This window comes from Gossypium hirsutum, chromosome A11 (genome assembly GCF_007990345.1).
Source record: "Gossypium hirsutum isolate 1008001.06 chromosome A11, Gossypium_hirsutum_v2.1, whole genome shotgun sequence".
NCBI classification, from domain to species: domain Eukaryota; kingdom Viridiplantae; phylum Streptophyta; class Magnoliopsida; order Malvales; family Malvaceae; genus Gossypium; species Gossypium hirsutum.
Window position 1 is genome coordinate 75,554,377 of NC_053434.1, and position 25,448 is coordinate 75,579,824.

A 25,448-nucleotide genomic window follows, 5' to 3' on the forward strand; every position below is an offset into this window, starting at 1 on the left:
TCGGCGGTTCGTAAATGAATTTTCTATAATTGCTGCTCCTATGACTAGACTACGCCGAAAGGATGTTAAATTTGAATGGACGGAAGAATGTCAACAGAGTTTCGAAGAATTGAAAAAGTTATTAACTGAAGCACCAGTGTTGATACAACCCAAATCAGGTAAAGAATTTGTGGTGTATAGTGATGCTTCTCTAAATGGTTTGGGGTGTGTCCTCATGCAAGAAGGAAAAGTGGTGGCTTATGCTTCGAGGCAGTTAAAACCTCATGAGAGGAATTATCCTACTCACGATTTGGAATTGGCTGTAGTGGTGTTTGCTTTGAAGATTTGGCGACATTATTTGTATCGTGAAAAGTGCCGAGTATATACCGATCACAAAAGTCTTAAATACTTGATGTCACAAAAAGAGTTGAATTTGAGACAGCGAAGATGGATAGAGTTATTGAAAGATTACGAGCTTGTTATTCATTATCATCCGGGAAAAGCGAATGTGGTTGCCGATGCTTTAAGTAGAAAGTTGTTGTTTGCTTTGAGAGTTATGAACACTCAGTTGAAAATGTCAGATGACGGTTCGATTCTAGCAGAGTTAAGAGCAAGACCGATGTTTTTACAAGAGATTTTTGAAGCTCAGAAAAATGATCAAGATTGCTAGCCAAAAGAAAACAGTGTGAAGCTGATACGGGATCAGATTTCAGAATCGGTTCTGATGGTTGCTTTAAAAATCGGATTTGTGTACTGAAAACTGATGAGTTGATTCAAAAGATTTTGCATGAAGCACATAATAGTTGTTTGGCGGTTCATCCGGGCAGTACGAAGATGTATAATGACTTAAAGAAAATGTACTGGTGGAGTGGAATGAAAAGAGATATTTCTGAGTTTGTATGAAAGTGCTTAGTTTGTCAACAAGTGAAAGCTGAACACCAGGTACCTTCGGGATTACTTCAGCCTATTATGGTTCCTGAATGGAAATGGGATCGGATTACTATGGATTTTATATCAGGGTTGCCGTTAACTCCAGGGAAGAAAAATGCCATCTGGGCAATAGTTGACAGACTGACTAAATCGGCTCATTTTATTCCGGTACGTACAGATTATTCTCTTTATAAGTTGGCTGAATTGTATATCCGAGAGATTGTTAGACTTCATGGGATACCTTTGTCAATCATTTCGAGATCCGAGGTTTACCTCACGGTTTTGGCAAAAGTTGCAAGAGGCATTAGGTACAAAGTTAAATTTCAGCACTGCCTTTCATCCACAAACTGATGGACAATCAGAGAGAGTAATTCAGATTCTTGAAGACATGCTCAGTTGTTGCGTATTGGAATTTCAAGATAGTTGGGAAAGGTACTTACCATTGGTAAAATTTGCTTATAATAATAGTTATCAGACAAGTTTGAAGATGGCACCTTATGAAGCATTATATGGTCGTAAATGTCAGACGCCATTGTATTGGACTGAACTCAAGGAAAGTCAGATTTATGGAGTTGATTTAATAAAAGAAATCGAAGAAAAGGTGAAAGTGATTCGAGATTGTTTGAAAGCTGCTTCAGATATACAGAAATCTTATGCGGATTTGAAACGAAAAGAAATGGAGTTTCAAGTTGGTGATAAGGTATTTTTGAAAGTGTCTCCATGGAAGAAAGTCCTTAGATTTGGACGAAAGGGCAAGTTAAGTCCGCGTTTTATTGGACCGTATGAAATAATTGAAAAAGTTGGACCGGTAGCATATCGGCTAGCATTACCACCCGAATTAGAGAAGATTCATGATGTGTTTCACGTATCTATGTTACGCCGGTATCGTTCGGATCCTTCACATATAATTTCACCGACAGAAGTTAAACTACGACCGGATATGACTTATGAAGAAGAACCGATTAAGATTTTAGCTCGAGAAGTCAAACAACTAAGAAATAAAAGTGTTGCACTTGTGAAAGTGTTGTGGCAAAAGCATGGGGTAGAAGAGACTACATGGGAACCTGAAGAAACTATGAGAAACCAATATCCACACCTGTTTATCGGTAAGATTTTCGAGGACGAAAATCCTTAAAAGAGGGAGAGTTGTAATATCCTGAATTAGGGCTTAATCGGAATAGTGGTTTCGTGACCACAAATCCGAGATAGAAATAATTATTTTATAATTATTTTGATGATTATGATATGATTGCATGATTGTGTGAAAATTTCGTGATGAAATTCTATGCCTAAAGTGCTTAAATTGAAAGTAGGGACTAAATCGAATAAGCTGCAAAACTTGCATTCTAGAAGTTTTTAGTATGAAATTGTTTTGGAATATTAATGAGGAGGTCTTAAATAGCAATTTGACCAATTTTAAGTTCATGGACAAAATTAGGACAGGGAAAGAATTTTTGGAAAGTTTAGTAGTAAGGGTATTTTGGTCATTTAGTTATTAAAATGAATTAAAAACAAAATTAAAAGCCAATTTTTGTCCATCTTCTTCATTAGGCCGAAATTTCAAGGGTTCTCCATAGCTAGGGTTTGTTTCAAGCTTCCAAGCTCCATAGTAAGTGATTCCAAGGCCCGTTTTTAATGTTCTTTACGTTTTTGGAATCCCGGTAGCTCGATTAAGCTTATGTTAGCAATAATTCAACCTAGGGTTTATATTTGGAAAAATACCCATAGGTGAAATTTGTGTATTTTGATGTTTTATGATAGAATATGAGGTTTTAAATTATGTTAGACAACTTGTGCTACTCGGTTTTGAGTGAAAACGAGTAAAAGGGCTTAATCGGCAAAAATACCTAATAGTCACAAGTATATGTTAGAGAGAGAATTTGATGTTGCCATAGAAGGGAAAAGTGATCAGCATGTTATAAAACATAAGAATAAGGAATAAAGTTTAATTCCCGAGCCTAGGGGCATAAGTGTAATTTTTCCAAAGTTCGTATTAAATGCTGTTTTGATGAATGTATGTATTAAATAAGATTAATTTGGCATTATAGATCAAGAGAAACGAGATTCAAGTCGCGATCGAGGAAAAGAAAAGATTGTGGACTAAATTGCAAAATCTTTATATTTTGGTACCAAGGTAAGTTCATGTGTAAATGTAGTAACATAATTGTCATTTTAAGCAATTTAATGTTGTTTATATGATATGATGCTGATTTTATCATGAAATATTATGCTTTGTGGTTATTGTTGAATAATATGTAATTATGTGAATTACTGGATGAGTATGAACTATCACCGAGTATCGGTTCCGATATTCCGTGGAAGACGGCAAAGATGTGAGATCGAGGAAAAAAAGCCCGTTTGAACCTTAGGAATAGATTAGGATACAAGTGACACGTCACTAGGATGGTTGAGCATCCGAACTCGTTGAGTTGAGTCCGAGTTCACTTATGGATGCAAATGTCCGAACTCGTTGAGTTGAGTCCGAGTTCGTGAAATGTAACTAGGCATCCGAACTCGTTGAGTTGAGTCCGAGTTCACTTATGGATGCGAACGCCCGAGCTGGTTGAGTTGAGTCCGAGTTCACTTAGGGGCGGGTTACATGATTTCTTGATTACATATGAGGCACTTATGTGCAAATTATCCGTGTATCCGAGTTGTATTCCGATGTGTTCAACGGGTGAAATTTCTACTGAAATAGAAGAACACTTAAGATGCAAGTGACGTTTTGGTAAGTGTTGTGAAATGGACACTTTGGACAGGTATGTTCTTAACCCTCGGGTTGAAATTAGATACAACAACGATAAGGTGGTAAGATGATGAATGATGTTTAGAAATGTGATATATGTTTTGGTGATACCATGCTAAAGTTGTTTGGTATATTTGTATTGTTATGTTACTTGTTATTTACATATGAACTTACTAAGCATTTATGCTTACTCCCTCCTCTTTATTTAGTGTAGTTTTGAACAAGCCAGCTCGGGAATCGGGACGGGTCGAAGGTTCGATCACACTATCCAAAGGACTTTCATCTGGGTAAATGGCTTGTAAAACTTAAGTATGGCATGTATAGCAATATACTTATTTTGTGTAAATAATTTTATGATATGGCCATGTTTGGTTGAGAAAATGTTTGATATTGATAAGTCATGGTGATGGCTAATTTAGATCATGTTTGATATTATGGAAGTTTAATAGGTTATCTAGTTCATAAAAATTCATGGAAAGATGAAACTTGCCTTAAAACAAAATATTGCTGCAGCAATGACATGAATTTGAAAAATCACTACAAATAGTATAAATGGAAATAAATAATGAGTAAGTTATGAAATTGAAGCTTAATGAGTCTATTTTCATGTGGATTGAACAAAACAGGCATATAAATTATATTTTATGAGATATTTAAACTTTTGTGAAACAGGGCCAGAGTGATTTCTGGATCCCCTGTTCTGACTTTAAAAATTCATAATAAATTTTAAAAAAATAATTAGAAGTTTTTATTTATATTTAAATATTCCTTGTTGAGTATAGTTTTAAGAAAAACAAACCTAGTAGTCATTGAAATTCTTTATAGAGAGATATCTGATTCGTAATACACAGATGTCAGAGCAGTCGAACCCTGAAACAGGGGAGAGTTTAACTAATAAACTGTACTAATTGGCCCAACCAAAAATTCTAGAAAAAAATTAGTAAATATATATATGAGTCTAGATTTAGGGAAAATTTACGGATCTTGATTTTGAGTTTCGTAACTCGAGATATGATTTTTCTTGTAACTGTGACGCGGGTAGTTAGAAAGCTGTGAATGTAGAAGCAAATGATTTGAAGTTCTTAATTTGATAAATTATGTTCGGTAACCCCTCAAGCTCGACTCCGGCGACGGTTTCGGGCGTGGGGGCGTTACAAAAGCACTCTAAGCCTCATCAATACAGTAATCTAACACACCTTGAAGTCTATAAACAATAACTTTAGAAATTATTTTATACACCACCGAGCATAAACTAATAGGTCAAAGTTGAAACATGTTCCTAGGATTAACAACTTTAAGAATAAGGACAATAAAAGTGTGTGACACCTTATATCGACCTAGTTGTTGGATCCGAATATAAAATGTCACATTCAGTTGTCGAAGCAACTTACCTTATTGAAATAGAAGCGTAGTAGTAAAATTATTTTGTAAAAATTTTAGTAGCATTTTGTCTATTTTACATAAAACGCCCTACAAAAATTTGATTTCACAATTTGTCCAACATTCAAATCTTCTCCCAAATCAATTCTCATCACTTTGATTTCCCCTATCATACCATTAAACTAAATTTTGCACACTTTACTATATCATCAAAACATTAGTTGTAAAAAATACTAGTTAAAAAAACATGACAAAAATATTTAAATTTGGTTTACTACATAATATTATATATATACAAGTCTAAGTACATGTCATTTATATAAACTATAAAGTAAACTTTTCATCAACATTGTTTAAGCTAATTTTTGATTTTTCGGATGCTGTTGGAATGTCTTATCAAATCTAACTATCTATGCACGAAAAATAAACAAATCGTATGTTGAACATTTTTTTATACTCAGTTGCGCTAATGTCACATAATTCGTTACATAAAGTATTGAACATTAATTATTTGATAAAAAAATTAAAACTTAATTTTAAATAATTTTAGTAACATCACAACAAAAGAAAGTTCTAATAATGAGAAATTTTCATATTACGATATTGTCAAACCAAATGAAAGATAAGCCTTTTAAATAAATTCAAAATAGAGTAATTAATTTAATTCACACAATATGGAATTTCTAATAAATTCAATTTTTGTTTTCGCTTTTCCTTCAGTTTAGTCCCCGTACTAAGGTTTAGACTGACAATCGAAAATGCGAATCCGCCACCCCGAGTTGTTCGACAATGATGACTGTCAGAGTAGCCCAGACCCTTTGGGAATTGGGGCTAATAATAATAAAACTAACCAATACTTCCTTTCACCCCTCGACCCTTTGGGAATTGGGGAGTTCTAAATCCTCTTATGTAAAGACTCTATGGCATGCCAACTATATCTGATTTAGTCTAATTTAGTGTACTAAGGTCAAAACCGAATTTCATGATTCATTTCAAATCCACTTTCATATCATTCTCATTTCAATTTTGTTTCATGTTCAAATCACATATTGCCTAATGTAAAATTAGGTTTTCAATTTAAAACATATTAAACATTTGTTTGTTCAACCATTTGAAATCATCATGTTCAAATTCAAATCATAACCAATAATTTGCAAATTCAATCATTTGAAAGCATAGTTTTCATCTCGAAACATAAATTTATAAATATTAATTAGATCATTCAAAATCATCCAAACCTCATAAAAATAAAATTAATATAACTAGTCATAGTTAAATAATTATTCTAAAGCATTATGTAATGAAAATAAGATATTAGCACAAACCTAAGTCTCTTTTTCTTTGTCTTTCTCCTTCGAGATGCTCGTTTTGTTTTTAGCTACAATAGGAGCAATTCAATACGAAACAATGTCATTTACCCATTCTAATACTAAGACTAATAATAACAAACTTAAATATGCATAGTTCATCAAGTTGACAACTTAAGATTCCTAGTTCGAAATTCGAATATCTTTCGACTCAATTATCCATTTTCAATTCCATCTTCACCAGAATACTCATTGTTTTACAAGCTATAATTTAGAACCAATATTACACAAAGTGGCCAAGGTTCTCTACTTCCCCTTCACCATGGCCGAATGTACCAAAAAGACTTTTCATTCATTTTTATTTCTTTTTCACACTTCTAACAAGCTGGAATTCATATTTTAATCATTTTCTATCAAAAAATATACCTATTTCACTTAATTTTTCTAAGCTTTTATCACTATTCTTTAATAAAAACTTTTATAATACCCTAAACTAGGCCAAGACATCCAGATCAAGTTCGGAGAGTTACATCACCAATACTAGAAATACTGCAATCATAATGCAGTCGAAATGAACCATTCATCACATGATATCCATCACAGCAATTAACTAAGCTCATAATCTTCACAAATACCATAACATTATAGAATATCAAAATTCCTAATAGTAATATTTAAAAGAAAGTTAAAAGCTTGACCGAGCACCCGTAGTGCCAACTCGTTTAAGTTTGAGAACCACTTGAAATCCAACCAATAATTGAGTGAGTTGTGAACTCAAAGCATGAAAAAGGTGGTTTAATTAAAAAAAGGATAGTTGGCCATTTCCAATATTCGATTAGTAACAGAAGTAATTCTAGTTCAGATCCATGACAGATTAGTGCATATGCTGAAGCAATTTTAGAATCAAATACAGAACAGATCAGATTCAAATGCAGATATTCCTACCCACATCCGCTACACACCGTCTCCGGTCATCCCAACATACCGTTAAGGGCGTTCAATGCCCATCCAACCCTACATACCACATAGTGTTTATCTGACACGTTTTGTAACACCTGTAACCCGTATCTGTCGCTGGAACAAGGTTACGGAGCATTACTGGAGTTTTCGAAACATTTACATATGATTCATGTCAAATACTATACATTTTCTGAGATTATTCATAATGTCCCTTAAATGGACCCTTGAGGCCCAGTACGAGTATAAGAATCGAGTCAGGATAAATAGGGATCTTAGAAAAAAATTTGTGAAATTTCAAAATTTTTCCCACATACAAGGATCACATGCCTGTGCGGGTAGACCGTGTGGCTCACACAGCCAAGTGACACACCAATGTCCTAGGTCGTATGATATATAAAATAGGTCACACGGTCGTGTTCCAAGCTCATGTAACTCTCTGACTTGCAAATTATTAAGGTGCAGTTTCCACATGGTCAAGACATACACTCGTGTCTTAGACCGTTTAGCACACACGGCTGAGACACACGCCCATGTCTCTGCCCGTGTGCTCGATTCTGAGCATTCTGTTTCTCGAATTTAAGATGCAGGGGACACACGGCCAGACTACACACCCATGTACATGGCCGTGTCTCACACACGACTGAGACACAGGCCTGTGTCTTTGCCGGTATGGACGAAAATATGTCTTTAAAAGGCCACTTTTCTCACCCTTTTCATAATCAACCTGCATACAATACTCTCATATACTAATACAACTCAATCAAGTAACCAATACAAGCCAATATCAAGTTTTAGACCTAATATATCATCACACAACTCATTTGCATAAACTTACCACATTAACTCCATTCATTCAATACTATAAGTTATTACTAAGTACATGTATACAAACATACATATATGTATATGTGCCACTCTCAACCTTAATACAAGTTTACTTCTTTTCAATTTAACCCTATACATGCCATACAAACCTTAAGATGCATAACAAAATCTACCAGAGTTATTTGGATAGTGTGAACCGAAGTGTTGATCCGACCCTCGAACTTCTTGAAAATCTACAAAGAACATTGAACAACTAAAGTAAGCTTAATATAGAAATCTTACCGAACATACTAAAACAATTCATTTAAGTAAATCATTCATTTCACATTTCCTGCCAACCACAATTTCAGTTGATGAATTCACTTATTTCATCTCAGAATCAACAATATCATTGAGTCTTCAACCATTAATATCAAATATCACTTACCGAATTATCAACCTTTGTCAGACTAATGAACGTCTCATGGATATGAGCACATTGTAAATGGAAGCTTGAGGGCTGAACAGAAGCATTTAAGTGCTAACGAAAACCCATAAGGGTTGAACAAAAGCTCATAAGAGCTGAACAAAAACCCAGTAGGGTTAAACTGAAACTCGTAAGAATTGAAATGAAACCTATTAAGGTTAACTGAAACTCATATGAGTTAACTGAAGCCCATGTGAGTTAAACGAAAAGTAAACATGGAAGTCCAAAACAAATGCTGAACCTCAGTTTACTTGAGTAATTTGTTGTTAATTCTTTTCTTGCACTAAACGAATGTACTCAATCTTGCGTTCCGATTGTTTCGTACTTTCACTTTAATATACATAATTTAGCAAAAATTTTATTTTCAACAATAAACATAAATACCAATCATCAATTAAATAAATAACATTAAAAATTTAACCATACGAACTTACCTGGACTAGTTTGTAAAATTTGTTATAGCTTAGGAACTATTTAGATAATTTCTATTTTCCTCGATTTTCTTTGGACTCTTGATCTATAATATAAAACTATTCATTCATTAGCACATATATTTCAGCCCTATTCCACTTCACAATTTATACCCTTCAAATTTTAAAATTACACATTTACCCTAAATTTTACAATTTTTACATTTTAGTCCCTAATCAATTAATATATCAATTGAACTTATTATTCTCACTTAACACTTTATTCCATCATTTTAAACTACTACACAATCTTTGAAAATCAGAATTTCAACATTAAAGCCTTATTCTTAGGTTTTTCACAATTAGGTCCTAAAAATCAATTTCTATTGAAATCACTTAATAAAATCATCATGTAACAAAATTAAAACCTCAAATCCATCCTTATTCATCATAATATTCCAGCACTAATTCATGGAAACTTTCAAAATCACTCATAAAATAAAAAACTAATGAATTCAATAATCGGACCTAATTGTATAAGTCTCAAAAACACAAAAATTTCAAGAAAAGAACAAGAATTAGACTTACATGTAGCAAAAATGTGAAAAACCAGGTTAGAAGAACTCTTCAATGGCTATTTTTGGCTGGAGAAATATGAAGATTTGTCTAGAATTTCAATTTAGTCATTATTTTATTTAGTTCCTTTGCAAAATTTCTAATTTTTCCCTTAGTTCACATTACTTCCTTACTAATTTCCATATCTCTACCGTCCAGCCTATGTAATTTAGGCCCAATTGTCCTTTAAATCCCTTTGATTTCTTATTTGACCTATTTAGTCACTATTTCTTTAATTAACAAGTTTTGCACCTTATTCAATTTAGTCCTTTTTAATTAATTAACTATCAAAATATTAAAATTTTCTAACGAAACTTTAATACTAATTCACTAACACTCCGTAAATATTTAGAAAAATATTTATGACTCGGTTTATGAAATCGAGGTCTCGGTACCTCATTTTCGACCCAATGTACCTAATAAATTATTTTAATTCACAAAATTCACAAATTCAAAAATATTTCTAAAATCTCATTTGACTAATAAATAGTAAATTATTAAATTTTCAAACTCACTCGTCAGATTTAGTGATCTCGAATCACTGTCTCCGACACTACTGAAAATTAGGTTGTTACAACTCTCCCCCTTTAGGAAATTTCATCCTCGAAATTTGTTACCTAAGAATAAATTCAGATATTGTGATCTCATTGATTCTTCAGTTTCCCAAGTTGTCTCCTCTGAACCATGACGATGCCACAATACTTTAACAAACGGTACTCTTTTATTTCATAGTTCTTTAACTTCTCGAGCTAAAATTTTCACTAGTTCTCCTGAATAAGTCATAACTGGTTGAAGCTCAATTTCAGTACAAAGAATCACGTGTGAAGGATCTGATCTGTATCTTCTCAACATAGATACATGGAACACATTATGAATCTTTTTAAGTTTTGGAGGCAGAGCTAACCGATAAGCTATAGGGCCAATTTTTTCAATAACCTCATACAGTCCAATAAATCTTGGATTCAATTTCCCTTTTCTGTCAAACTGTAATACTTTCTTCCATGGTGAAATTTTTAAGAACACTTGATTGCCAACTGCAAATTTTATATCCCTTCTTTTCAAATCTGCATATGATTTGTAACTGTCAGAAACTGCTTTCAAACTATCTGGGATGATTCAAACTTTTCTTCTGTTTCTCGGATCAAGTCGACTCCAACTAACTTGGATTCACTCAATTCAGACCAATACAATGGAGTCTTACATTTTCTTCTATAAAGAGCTTCAAATGGTGCCATTTTTATGCTGGACTGATAACTATTGTTGTAAGAAAATTCAGCCAATGATAAATACCTTTCCCAGCTATCTCTAAACTCAAGTATACAACATCTCAACATGTCCTCTAAAATTTGAATCACTGGCTCTGATTGCACATAAGTCAGAGGATGAAATGGTGTGCTGAAATTTAACTTAATGCCTAGGGCTTCCTGTAATTTACTCTAAAATCTTGATGTAAACCTCGGATCTTGATCTGAAATAATAGATGTTAGAACCTCGTGTAATCTTACAATCTCAGACACATACAATTTTACTAACTTCTCAAGTGAAAAGTCTGCTCTGACTGGGACAAAATGTGCTGACTTAGTCAATCTATCGACAACGACCCAGATCGAATCTTTCTTTCTCAGAGTCATAGGCAATCCAGACACAAAATCCATAGTGACATGCTCCCATTTCCACTCAAGAATCATGACAGGTTGCAAAAAACCCGTTGGTACCTGATGTTCTGCTTTGACTTGCTGACAAATCAAACATTTTGCAACAAACTCACAAATTTCCCGTTTCATACCAGGCCACCAATACATCTTTTTCAAATCATAATACATTTTCGTACTACCCGGATGAATAGAATACATGCTACTGTGAGCTTCAGAAAGAATATCATTTTTCAAACTCAAACTATTCGAAACATAAATTCTGTTGCGATAATATAACATAACGTTATCATCAATGGTATACTTCGAATTCAAATTCTCTCGAACCATCTGTCTTTTCAACATTAATTTCGAGTCATCATCTTGCAACACCCGAATTCGCTAAAGAAACACATGTTTTGCTCTCAATTCTGCTAATACAGAACTGTCTTCATTAAGAAATAGATGAGCGTTCATCACCCGAAATGCAAACAACGACAATTTTTGACTAAGTGCATCTGGAACCACATTTGCCTTTCCCGGGTGATAGTCAATAACCAAATCATAATCTTTTAACAACTCTAACCACCATCTCTGTCTCAAATTCAGCTCTTTCTGAGTCATCAAATACTTCAAACCCTTGTGATCTGTATACACATAACATTTTTCACCGTATAAATAGTGTCTCCAAATTTTCAAAGAAAAAAAATTGCAGCCAATTCAAGATCATGTATAGGATAATTTCTCTCATGCGGTTTTAACTACTGAAAAGCATAGGCTACAACTTTTCTTGATTGTATCAATACACAACTCAAACCATTGAAAGATGCATCACTGTATACAACGTATGGAATTCCAGATTCTAGCTGAGTCAAAACTAGAGCCTCAGTCAGCATCTTCTTCAACTGATCAAAGCTCTACTGACATTTATCAAACCATAAAATTCAACATTCTTCTGTAGTAATTGGGTCATCGGTGAAGTGATCATCGAGAAATTCTTAAAAAAACGACGATAGTATCCTGCTAATCCCAGAAAACTTCACACTTCTGTTATATTCTTTGGAATTTTCCAATTCACCATTGCAGATACTTTGCTCAGATCCACACGAATCCCTTCAGCTGACACAATATGACCAAAAAATCCAACCTCATGGAGCCAAAATTCGCATTTGCTGAACTTTGCATATAACTGATTTTCTCTCAAAGTCTGTAACACAATTCTCAAATGTTACGCATGTTCGGTTTCTGTTTTGGAATAGATTAGTATATCGTCAATGAATACAACTACAAATCTATCCAAATATGGCTGAAAAATCTAATTCATTAAATCCATAAAAGTAGCAGAAACATTTGTCAAACCAAAAGGCATTACCAAAAACTCATAATAACCATACCGAGTTCTGAAAGCAGTTTTTGGCACATCACATTCTTTAACTTTCAATTGATAATATTCGGATCTGAGGTCTATCTTCTAAAACACTGCAGCACCTTTCAACTAATCAAATAAATCATCTATACGAGGCAAAGGATATTTTTTCTTTATTGTAACCTTATTCAACTGTTTGTAATCAATGCACAGTCTCAAAGATCTATATTTCTTTTTCACGAATAAGATAGGTGCACCCCAAGGTGACATACTCGGTCTAATGAACCCTTTGTTTAATAACTCTTGTAACAGTGTCTTTAATTCTTTTAACTCAGCTGGTGCCATTCTGTATGGCGTTATGGATATCAGAGTTGTTCCTGGAATCACATGAATCACAAACTCAACTTCAGATCTGGTGGTAAACCCGACAATTCCTCAGGAAACACATCAATAAACTCATTAACCATTGGTAACTGTTCTAGCTTCGATTTAAAACCCCGAGTATAAAAAATATAGGCTAAAAATGCCTCATTACCTTCCTACATTAACCTTTGAGCTGATAAAGTTGAAATAATCCTGACCATTTCTTTCAGATTCTCAGATTCAACAGTAATCATTTCACCTGTCTGATATTTTAGATCAAACTGTTTTTCTTTACAATTCACTACAGCATCATGCTTCGTCAACCAATCTATTCCCAAAATGACATCAAATTCTTAAAAGGGTACCAACATCAAATTAGCAGGGAATTCACAGCCTTTTATTTTCAGTGGACAATCACGACACACTAGATTAACTACCACATTTTGGCCTATTATTGGATTAGTGACTTGAACATCATAGTTAGTAGGTTCAACAGACAATTTCTTTTTTGATGCTAATGTAGTGCAAACATATGAATGTGTAGACCCAGTGTCAATTAATGCATATATAGAACAGGGTCAATTAATGCATATATAGAATCATCAAAAAGATAGAAAGTACCAGCAATTACATCTGGAGCTGTTGCTTCTTCTCTAGCTCAGACAGTATATGTACGTGCAGGTGCCCGAGCTTCTGACCGAGTAGCTTTATCTCTTACATTCGAATGAGTAGCCCTAGTGGCACTGCTTTGGACTAAGCATTTACTTTTTGGATAAGTGGCTAATTTCTTTTCGTTTAGTTCATCTTCCTCTTTTTGCAGTTGAGGACAGTCTTTAATGAAATGATCAGTAGCTTCACATTTAAAACAAGCTCCCATTTTACTTCTGCATTTACCCGGATGATACTTTCCACAATATTTACATTTAGGCCTCGATACATTTTGTACACTACCCACACTAGCTGCAGGTTTAATAGTTACCCCAAATTATTGTTAAGTTGTCTTGTTCTTGTTGGATCGTTCTGGCATTGAAGTGGGTCGACTAAAATCATCTCTAAACTTTTTAGCAGAAAATGCTGTAAATGACTTGGAGAAGCTTCTCTTATAGGGTTCTTTATTTCTTCTTTCCCGTTGCATTTTTTTATTGTACACCTCTTCCATCTTTTGAGCACGATTTAACAGAACAACAAATTCTTATATCTCTATGCCCCTAATCATTATTTTGATCTCATCATTTAGCCCTTCCTCAAATCGAATACACATTTCCTCCTCATTTGATACAATATCTCGAGCATATTTGCTAAAGTATACAGACTCCCTCTCATATTCAGCTACTGACTGATTTCCTTATTCCAAATCAAGGAATTCTCTTTTCTTTTTATCTAGGTACCTCTTACCAACATATTTCTTTTTAAACTCACTCTGGAAAAATTCCCAAGTGATTTTCTCATCTGGTACCACAGCCTCTATAGTCTCCCACCAACTATAAGCTTCTTCTTTTAATAAAGAAACAACACATCTCAAATAATCATCTAGGGAACACTCCATTTCTCTAAAAACTCTAAATATATTCTAGAGCCAATACTCAACTTTGATGGGATCATCATCTGATCTACCTCGAAATTCCTCAGCTCCAAACTTTCTGAGCTTTTCTATCAGCGAACGCTTACTAGATTCAGTTACCGGAGGAGGTAGAAGAGCAACTAGGGGTGCTACAGAAGGTGTAGTAGCGGGAAGAGGTTGTTGAGCCTGATTTCTTTCTTGCATCATCGCATTAAACCATTTGTTAATAAACCCATAAAACATATTTCTGAGTTTCTGTTCTTGCATCGGAGAAATTAGAACACTACTACTTGTCACATGCTCAAATGTTTGTACTCTGCTATTAGCTTCACCACGTTCAGCATGTTCGGATCTATCAGACATCTTTATAATCTATAAGAAAAACAAAGATTAGATCGTATCATACACATCGCACTATCACAGATTTATATGGCATGTATTTCTAAACACTTTACATGTTACATTCATTCTGAGAATCGGCTAAATCGAAGCTCTGATACTAATAAATGTAACACCCCTAACTCGTATCTGTCGATGGAACAAAGTTACAGAGCATTATTAGAGTTTTTAGAACATTTACAAATAATTCATGTCAATTACTATACATTTTTTGAAATTATTAATAATGTCTCTTAAATGGACCTTTGAGCCTCAATATGAGTATTAGAAATGAATCGGAACTAAATCGGGATCTTAGAAATTTTTTTGTGAAATTTAAAATTTTTCCTACATATAGGGGTCACACACTCGTGTGGGTAACCCGTGTGGGTAGGCTGTGTGGCTCACACGGCCAAGTGACACACCCATATCCTAGGCCATATAGTATATGAAATAGGTCACATAACCCTGTTCCAAGCCCGTGTAACTCTCTGACTTGCAAAACATTAAGGTGCAGTCACACGGCCAAGACACACGCCCGTGTCCTAGGCCGTTTAGCACACATGACTGAGACACACGCCCATGTCTCTGCCCGTGTGCTCAATTCTGAGCATTCTGTTTCTCGAATTTAAGATGCAGGAGACACACGGCCAGACTACACACCCATGTGCATGGCCGTGTCTCACACACAGCTAAGACACACGCCCGTGTCTTTGCCCGTATGGACGAAAATAAGTCATTAAAAGGCCATTTTTCTCACACTTTTCACAATCAACCTACATACAATACTCTCATATACTAATACAACTCAATCAAGTAACCAATACAAGCTAATATCAAGTTTTAGACCTAGTATATCATTACACAACTCATTTGCATAAACTTACCACATTAACTCCATTCATTCAATACTATAAGTTATTACTAAGTACATGTATATAAACATACATATATGTATATGTGCCACTCTCAACCTTAATACAAGTTTACTTCTTTTCAATTTAACCCTATACATGCCATACAAACCTTAAGATGCATAACAAAATCTATCGAAGTTATGGATAGTGTGAACCGAAGTGTTGATCCGATCCTCCGAACTTCTTAAAAATTTACAAAGAATATTGAACATATAAAGTAAGCTTAATGAAGCTTAGTATATTCGTTGGCTTTAAACATAAATCTTATCGAACATACTAAAAAAATTCATTTAAGTAAATCATTCATTTCACATTTCCTGCCAACCACAATTTCAGTTGATGAATTCACTTATTTCATCTCAGAATCAACAATATCATTGAGTCTTCAACCATTAATATCAAATATTACCTACCGAATTATCAACCTTTTTCAGACTAATGAACGTCTCACGGATATTAGTACATCGTAAACGGAAGCTTGAGGGCTGAACAGAAGCGTTTAAGTGCTAACGAAAACCCATAAGGGTTGAACAAAAGCTCATAAGAGCTGAACAAAAACCCAATAGGGTTAAACTGAAACTCGTAAGAATTGAAATGAAACCTATTAAGGTTAACTGAAACTCATATGAGTTAACTGAAGCCCATGTGAGTTAAACGAAAAGTAAACATGGAAGTCCAAAACAAATGTTGAACCTCAGTTTACTTGAGTAATTTGTTGTTAATTCTTTTCTTGCACTAAACGAATGTACTCAATCTTGCGTTCCGATTGTTTTGTACTTTCACTTTAATATACATAATTTAGCAAAAATTTTATTTTCAACAATAAACATAAATACCAATCATCAATTAAATAAATAACATTAAAATTTAACCATACGAACTTACCTGGACTAGTTTGTAAAATTTGTTATAGCTTAGGAACTATTCAGATAATTTCTATTTTCCTCGATTTTCTTTCGACTCTTGATCTATAATATAAAAATATTCATTCATTAGCACATATATTTCAGCCCTATTCCACTTCACAATTTACACCCTTCAAATTTCAAAATTACACATTTACCCTAAATTTTACAATTTTTACATTTTAGTCCCTAATCAATTAATATATCAATTGAACTTATTATTCTCACTTAACACTTTATTCCATCATTTTAAACTACTACACAATCTTTGAAAATCAGAATTTCAACATTAAAGCCTTATTCTTAGGTTTTTTACAATTAGGTCCTAAAAATCAATTTCTATTGAAATCACTTAATAAAATCATCATGTAACAAAATTAAAACCTCAAATCCATCCTTATTCATCATAATATTCCAGCACTAATTCATGGAAACTTTCAAAATCACTCATAAAATAAAAAACTGATGAATTCAATAGTCGGACCTAATTGTATAAGTCTCAAAAACACAAAAATTTCAAGAAAAGAACAAGAATTAGACTTACGTGTAGCAAAAATGTGAAAAACCAGGTTAGAAGAACTCTTCAATGGCTATTTTTGGCTGGAGAAATATGAAGATTTGTCTAGCATTTCAATTTAGTCATTATTTTTTTTAGTTCATTTGCAAAATTTTCAATTTTTCCCTTAGTTCACATTACTTCCTTACTGATTTCCATATGTCTACCATCTAGCCTACGTAGTTTAGGCCCAATTGTCTTTTAAATCCCTCTTATTTCTTATTTGAACTATTTAGCCACTATTTCTTTACATAACAAGTTTTGCACCTTTTTTTTAATTTAGTCCTTTTTAATTAATTAACTATCAAAACATTAAAATTTTCTAACGAAACTTTAATACTAATTTGCTAACACTCCATAAATATTTATAAAAAATATTTACAGCTCAATTTACCTAATAAATTCTTTTAATTCACAAAATTCACTAATTCAAAAATATTTCTAAAATCTCACTTGACAAATATATAGTGAATTATTAAATTTTCAAACTCACTCGTCTAATTTAGTGATCTCGAATCTCTGTCTCCGATACCAATGAAAATTAGGTTGTTACACGTTTATAGAAGCGCAACTTACCTGCTAGATCGAAATGCGACAAAGCGCCAAATTCAAATTAATACGGATTGTGGCTTAGCCACTAATTCAGAACAGCTTTGTTCCTTCTTCACAATATCCCAGCCTATGCAAATGCAGAGTACCAATATCCACAACATATATTCAGTCGTTTCAAAATGTTTCACAAGTAGATAATACAACTTAATATCAGAATAAGTGTCACAGTACGCATACAATTATATTCACACGTCAGTCACAGAGTATTAGAGAGTTCTCGTATAATCAAATTCAAATCTTTCATGCATTGGATACATCAATATCAGTGTTGAGCAACATTCATTATCTCAGAAAATAGGTTTCAGGCCCTATTTATATGCCACACGGCTTGGACATACGCCTGTGTGGCTACACGGCCTAGGCACACGCCCATGTCCTCTACTCATGTGGTTCTAAGGCCTAAACAGTGAATTACAAGGCCTGGATACATGCCTGTGTGCCTTGCCCATGTGGCCCTAAATCGATGAGGAGTGAGTTACACAGCCAACCATATGGCCTGGCACATGGCCATGTTGCTCACATGGCCTAGACACAAGCCTATGTGTCCAGCCGTGTAGCGTCGACAGCCACCATTTTTACGAACGAAATTTGCAAAAATTAAAGTTTTCGGCACGCACCTGAAGAGATTTCAAAGCGACAACAACAAGGGGGATCTCCAAAGTCTAAAACTAACATTCAATTACACAATTAAGTCATTTTATCGACAACCATTCCCAATTACAATCTCAAAACCCAAGTTGAAAGTTTCGACACGAAACTTTCAATTAACTCAATGCCTACCAAAAATTCAATAGAAATCGTTGGAATTGGCGTGTCGCTGTTCACCACTTCCGATATTTCTGCCTAAATAGAAAAATCAACAACCCGCTATTAATGATTCGCATAAAACTCATAATACTTAACTTAAAGTAACTTACGAGTAACAAAAGGAAAGCTGTGTAGACAACTGACTAGCTGAGACTTACTCGATAGCCTTTCGATCAATGTGATTTACAGTGTATAATCTCGACTAGATCGTATCTACTTACGACCACAATCAAAATGAAGAAAAAGAAAAGTAAAAGTATTAGAAAGAGAAAAAAAAGGAAAAGAGATGAAAAGAACGCAGAAAGAAAGAACGAAAAAGAAATGATACTTTAAAATGCTATTAATTTCCAGTCAACTTCAAACATTTAGCAAATATATTCGCTCTCGCATATTCCTAGATTTGAACTCTAAACCAAACAGAATACAAATAGATCCTTAATTAGTGAACTAGCAGGCTCGTTCTTGACATAGACTTACCCTGAATTAAACTTAAATGTGCCATTCCAGGATAGCAGTTACCTTAAATTAAAATAACAAAATTCTTAAATCTGCAACTCAAACTCCTGACCACAAAGACATAAGCAGAGCACAAAACCACATATTCACGGATTAAATTACGATGGAATTAATAGTCAAACCTTAAAATTTTTGGGCGTTACAAGTCTCTCCCCTTAAAGGGAATTTCAGTCTCGAAACTTACCTAACTTAAACAGATAGAAATATTGTTGCCGAATTGAATCTTCAGGTTCCCAAGTGGCTTTCTCAGTCCCGTGATTTCGCCACAAAACTTTAACCAGAGGAACATTTTTCTTCTTCAATACCTTAAGATCGCGATCTATGATCTGATTAGGTTCCTCTTCAAATGTTAAATCCGATCACAAGACAATCTCGTCGGCAGGAACAATGTACGACAGATTAGATCGATACCATCTCAACATCAAAACATGAAACACATCATGAATTCACTCTAACTTTCTAATTGATACGTAACAAGTCTGACACGTTTCAAAATGCGGTAAGTTCAAATGAATCTCGGGTTTAGCTTGCCCTTACATCTAGATCAAAGAACCTTTTTCCATGGCGATACCCTCAAAAATACTTGATCAGCTACAGAAAATTCAATTTCTTTTCTTTTTAAATCAACATACGACTTTTACCAATCGAATGTGGTTTTCAAGCCGTCTCGAATCACTTTGATAGTGTTCTTAATTTTAGAAACTACCTCGGGACCTAGAACTCGACGTTCACTTTATTCCATCCAACATAACAGAGTTGTTATTGTATGCAAACTATGCCAACGGTAAGTACTCCTCCCAACTACCCCTAAAGTCTATCACATAACCCCGAAGCATATCCTCTAAAATCTGAATAACTCACTCAAAATGTCCGTCGATCTGGGGATGATACGTAGTACTGAAATTAAGTCGGGTGCCTAAAGCCTTATGAAGTTTCTTCCAGAATTGGGATGTGAATCGTGGATCTCTATATAATTGATACTAGAATCCCGTGTAGTCTCACAATTTTAGTAGTATACAGTTTAGGTAACTTTTGTAGGGAGTAATCTATTCGGATAAGAATAAAGTGAACAGATTTGGTCAACCAATCAATGATAACCCAAACTGAATCTTTCTTAGTGGGGGTTAAAGCCAACCCGCTAACAAAATCCACCGTTACCCATTCTCACTTCCATTGTGGAATCTTGATTGGCTGAAGCAAATTGAAAGGCAACTGATGCTCAACCTTAACCTTTTGACATGTCAAATAGTGGGACAGAAAAGTGACTACCTCCCGTTTTAATTCGAGCCACCAGTAGAGCTCTCGGAGATCCCGATACATTTTGTTCCCACCAGAATGCATAGCATAAAGACTACTATGCGCCTCCTGTAGGATTAAATGTCTCAACTCCTTATCATTAGGTACGTAAATCCGACCTCTGAAACACAAAACATCATCGCTATTCAAGCTGAAATCAGAAGTTTCATTTGAATTAACATGTTGCAGTCGCTGAACTAAGGACTCATCACTCAACTATTTAGCTCGAATCCACTCAATCCAAGTCGGTTTAACCTGTAATTTGGCTAATAGCCCACCATCCTTAACCAAACTCAGACGAGCTAGCATTGCTCTTAGATCAGTCATCGGTCTACGGCTAAGGGTATCAGCTATAACATTAGCCTTACCTGGATGGTACTCTATCGTGCAGTCATAACCTTTAAGTAACTCAACCCACCTATGCTGCTGATGATTTAACTCTTTTTGAGTTAACAGATATTTGAGACTCTTGTGATCAATGTAAATGATACACCTTTTACCATACAAATAGTGTCTCCAAATCTTCAGAGCAAACACAACCGCAGCCAGCTCAATATCATACGTAGGGTAGTTACCCTCATGTGTCTTAAGTTGTTGCGACATGTAAGCAGCCACCTTACTGTCTTGCATAAGCACATATCTTAATCTGACATGCTATGCATCATCGTATACCACAAACTCCCGACCCGATTTCAATTGAACTAAAATAGGAGCTTGTGTCAGAACGTACTTGAGTTTATCAAAACTAGACTGTTGTGCCTCAGACCATACAAACGGAGCATTCTTACATAACATCTTCATCAGAGGTGACGCAATTAAGGAAAATCCCTTGACGAACCTTTGATAGTAACCGGCTAAACTTAGGAAACTACGAAGCTCAAATACATTTTTCTGTTGCTTCCACTCAACTGTACCTTCTATTTTCTTGGGATCGACTCGGATCCCTTCTACAGTTACCACATGACCCAGAAAAGCGACTTCCTATAACCAAAACTCGTACTTACTAAACTTGGCATACAACTGTTTTTCTCGGTGTATCTGAAGTACAATACGAAGGTGATTATCATTCTCGATTTCAATTTTAGAGTAAATCAAGATGTCATCAATAAATACCACTACAAATTTACCTAAGGTTGGAACACTCGATTCATTAAATCCATAAATGCCACTGGGGCATTCGTTAATCCAAAAGGCATTATTAGGAACTCGTAGTGACCATAACAAGTCCTGAATGCTATTTTATACATATCAGCCTCTTTGACCTTAAGCTGATGGTAACCAGAGCGTAGATCAATTTTTGAGAAAATAGATGCTCCTCAAAACTGGTCAAACAAGTCGTCAATCCTTGGTAATAGGTATTTATTCTTAATTGTCAATTTGTTCAACTGTCGATAATCTATGCACATCCTCATCGACCCGTCTTTATTCTTAACAAATAACACTAGTGCCCCCACGGAGACACATTCAGTCAGATGAACTCTCTATCAAGAAGTTCTTGAAGCTGTGTTTTTAGCTCAATCAGTTCCTTCGGTGCCATACGATAGGGTGCAATGAAAATAAGAGAAGTGCCTGGTAACAGATCAATACCAAATTTCACCTCTCTATCCAGGGGTACTCTGGGCAATTCCTCAGAAAACATCCAAGAAGTCCTTCACGGTGCAAATATCTCCTACAGAAAGCTTTACGGGAACAAAATCGGATACGTAGGCAAGGTATGACTCGTACCCCTTTTAAACTAACTAGTTTGCTACAAGAGTGAAGATTACATTAGAGAGGTAATCTTGATGCTCACCAACCATTACCATTTCATCATTCTCACTCGTTCTTAGATTAACTCTCTTAGTTGCACAATCTAGACTGACCCGATATTCTACGAGCTAATCTATTCCCAGAATCAAATAAAACTCATTAAAGGGTAACTCCATCAGATCAGCTAAAAATAACATGCATTGGAGCTTTAAGGGTACCCGTTTGTATACTCTATCAACCCGCAGCGGCTGACCCAAAAGACTAATCACAGAAAACTCTTTAACAATATTTTCAGCAGTTAAACTTAGATTTGTAGAAACAACACTAGCTATATATGAGTGAGTAGAGCCAATACCAATGAGAGCATGGTACCGTACAGAATGAATAAAGAAAGTACCTACGATGACATCAACATCATCACTATCCTCGTGGCATCTCACCGTATAAACCAGAGTCGACTGACGAGCCTCAGTCTGACCTGCACCTCTACCCGGTGCTATCTGTCCTCTCTAAGACCCATTACCACCTTTACCAGTGCCACTACCTCTAGGTGGTTGCTGAATCACTCTTAGAGGTTGAACAAAACCTGAAGTCGAAGTTTGTGCTACAATTGGCACCTAATCTGGTCGACGAGGGCAATCCCTAACTTGATGTTCCATTGACCCGCAACGGAGGCACGCTGCGAACTTCCTCTAGCACTCACCAGATGGCATTTTTCACAATCACTGTACAACTAAATCTCAGTCACTACAGTTGGTTCCTCGGCCCTTGGGGGCCTGTCAAATTTCACCCGTTTCTTAGGATGCTGACTAGAACCAAATAAATCCAAATCCTTCTTAATCTTACTCTGATACCTCTCGCGCTTCACTTCTTCCACTATCTTTGCTTTGTCAACCAAAACGCAAAAACCTATTCTCTCTGAGGAGCTATCAAAGCCCACAAATCATATCTCAATCCTTCCTCAAACCTCATGCACTTGTCGTAGTCAGATGTTACCAAAGTTCGTGCATACCTACTTAGTCTCAAAAACTCAACTTCATATTCTAACATCGATCGGTCACCCTAAACTAAGCTCATAAACTCGTGTCGGTAAGTTTCAACATAACTCACCCCCACGTACTTACTTTGGAAGGCGTTCTTAAAAAAATCCCAGTTAACTTGTTCAGACTGAGTATTTTGCTCAACTATCAGCCACCACTGATAGCCTTCGTCCCGAAGTAAAGACACTACACCTCTCAATTTCTAAGTGGGAGTACAGTCAAGATTAGTCATAAAACGCTCGATAGCCTCTAGCCAATATTCAGCAACAATAGGAGCGACTCCTATGATGCCCCTAAACAATTCAAGCCCATTCGACCGGAGTCGTTCAGTAACTGATCCTCAGCCTTCCGATCCCGAATGGGTCCCGGCAACCTTCTCCAGTGCTCGAATCATGGCCTGGGACAGTGCGTCATCCCCAGTCATTGAAGTGTAGGACTCCGTCTCAGTAGTAGAAGTACCAACTATCTCGCTAGTTTCTAGATTGGGCATATTACCCATAGAGGATGACTCTATTCGAGCTCCTTCTCGGCGTCCTTAACGCCCACGAGTTCTCCGTCCACTACTAACGCGCGAACTCATTTTAGCAATTTAGCTACAATGTTATAGTGCACAGATCAGTTCAAAAATCTAATAGGATGGTTTCAATAGTTTACATCAAAAAATTTAACCAGATAACAATTTAGGTAAAACAATCATTATAACAGAACAGTAATACTTACAGGGTCAGCGTCAAAGGCTCGGTCATTTTCTAAAGTTTTAGTTTCCAAATTAATTCAGATACTAAATTATCATCTAACTACTTTTATCATACATTATGAGCCCAAGCACAGTTCGAGTGCTGATAAACCTAGCTCTAACACAACTAAATATAACACTCTAAACCCGACCTAGACGTCTAAACTAAGTTTAGAGAATTACATCACCAATACTAGAAATACTACAATTATAATGCAGTCGAAATGAACCATTCATCAGATAATATCCATCACAGGAATTAATCAAGCGCATAATCTTCGCAAATACCATAACATCATAGAATACCGAAATTCCTAATAGTAATGCTTAAAAGAAAGACAAAAGCTTGACCGAGCACCTGCAGCACCGACCTGTTCAAGTATGAGAACCACTTGAAATCCAACCAATAATAGAGTGAGTTGTGAACTCAGTGCATAAAAGAATTTGGTTTAATTAAAACACATTTATAGGATAGTTTACCATTTCTAAAATTTGATTAGTAATAAAAGTAATTCCAGTTCAGATCCAGGACAGCTTAGTACATATGCTGAAGCAATTTCAGTATCAAATACAAAACAAATCATATTCAGATATAGATATTGCTACCCCCATTCGCTACACATCGTCTTCGGTCATCCCAACACACCGTTAAGGGTGTCCAATGCCTATCCAACCCTACACACCACAGAGTGTCTGTCTGACACATTTACAGAGGCACAACTTAGCTGCTAGATTAAAATGCGACAAAGTGTCAGATTCAGATTAATATACAGTGTGGCTTAGCCACTAATTCAGAACAAATTTCTTCATTCTTCACAATATCCCAACCCATGCAAATGCAGAGTACTAATATCCATAATATTTATTCAGTCGATTTAAAATGTTTCACAAGTAGATAATACAACTCAATATCAGAATAAGTATCACAATACGCATACAGTTATGTTATTCACACGTCAGTCACAGAGTATTAGAGAGTTATCGTATAATCAAATTTAAATCTTTCATGTACTGGATACATCAATATCAGTGTTAAGCAACATTCATAGCCTCCGAAAATAGGTTTCGAGCCCTATTTATATGCCATACGACCTTGACACACCCATGTGGCTCAAACGGCCTAGGCACACTCCCATGTCCTTTGTCCGTGTGGTTTTGAAGCCTAAACAGTAAGTTATATGGCCTAGATACACGCTCGTGTCCCTACCCGTGTGACCCACATGGCCTGGGCAAATGCCCATGTCCTTGGCCGTGTGGTCCTAAGTCACAAGCAGAGAGTTACACAGCCTAGACACACGCCCGTGTCCTTTCCTGTGTGGCATCAAAACATTAAACTGTGAGTTACATGGCCTAGACACATGCCTGTGTGAACCCTATACTAATATGGCCACACATGG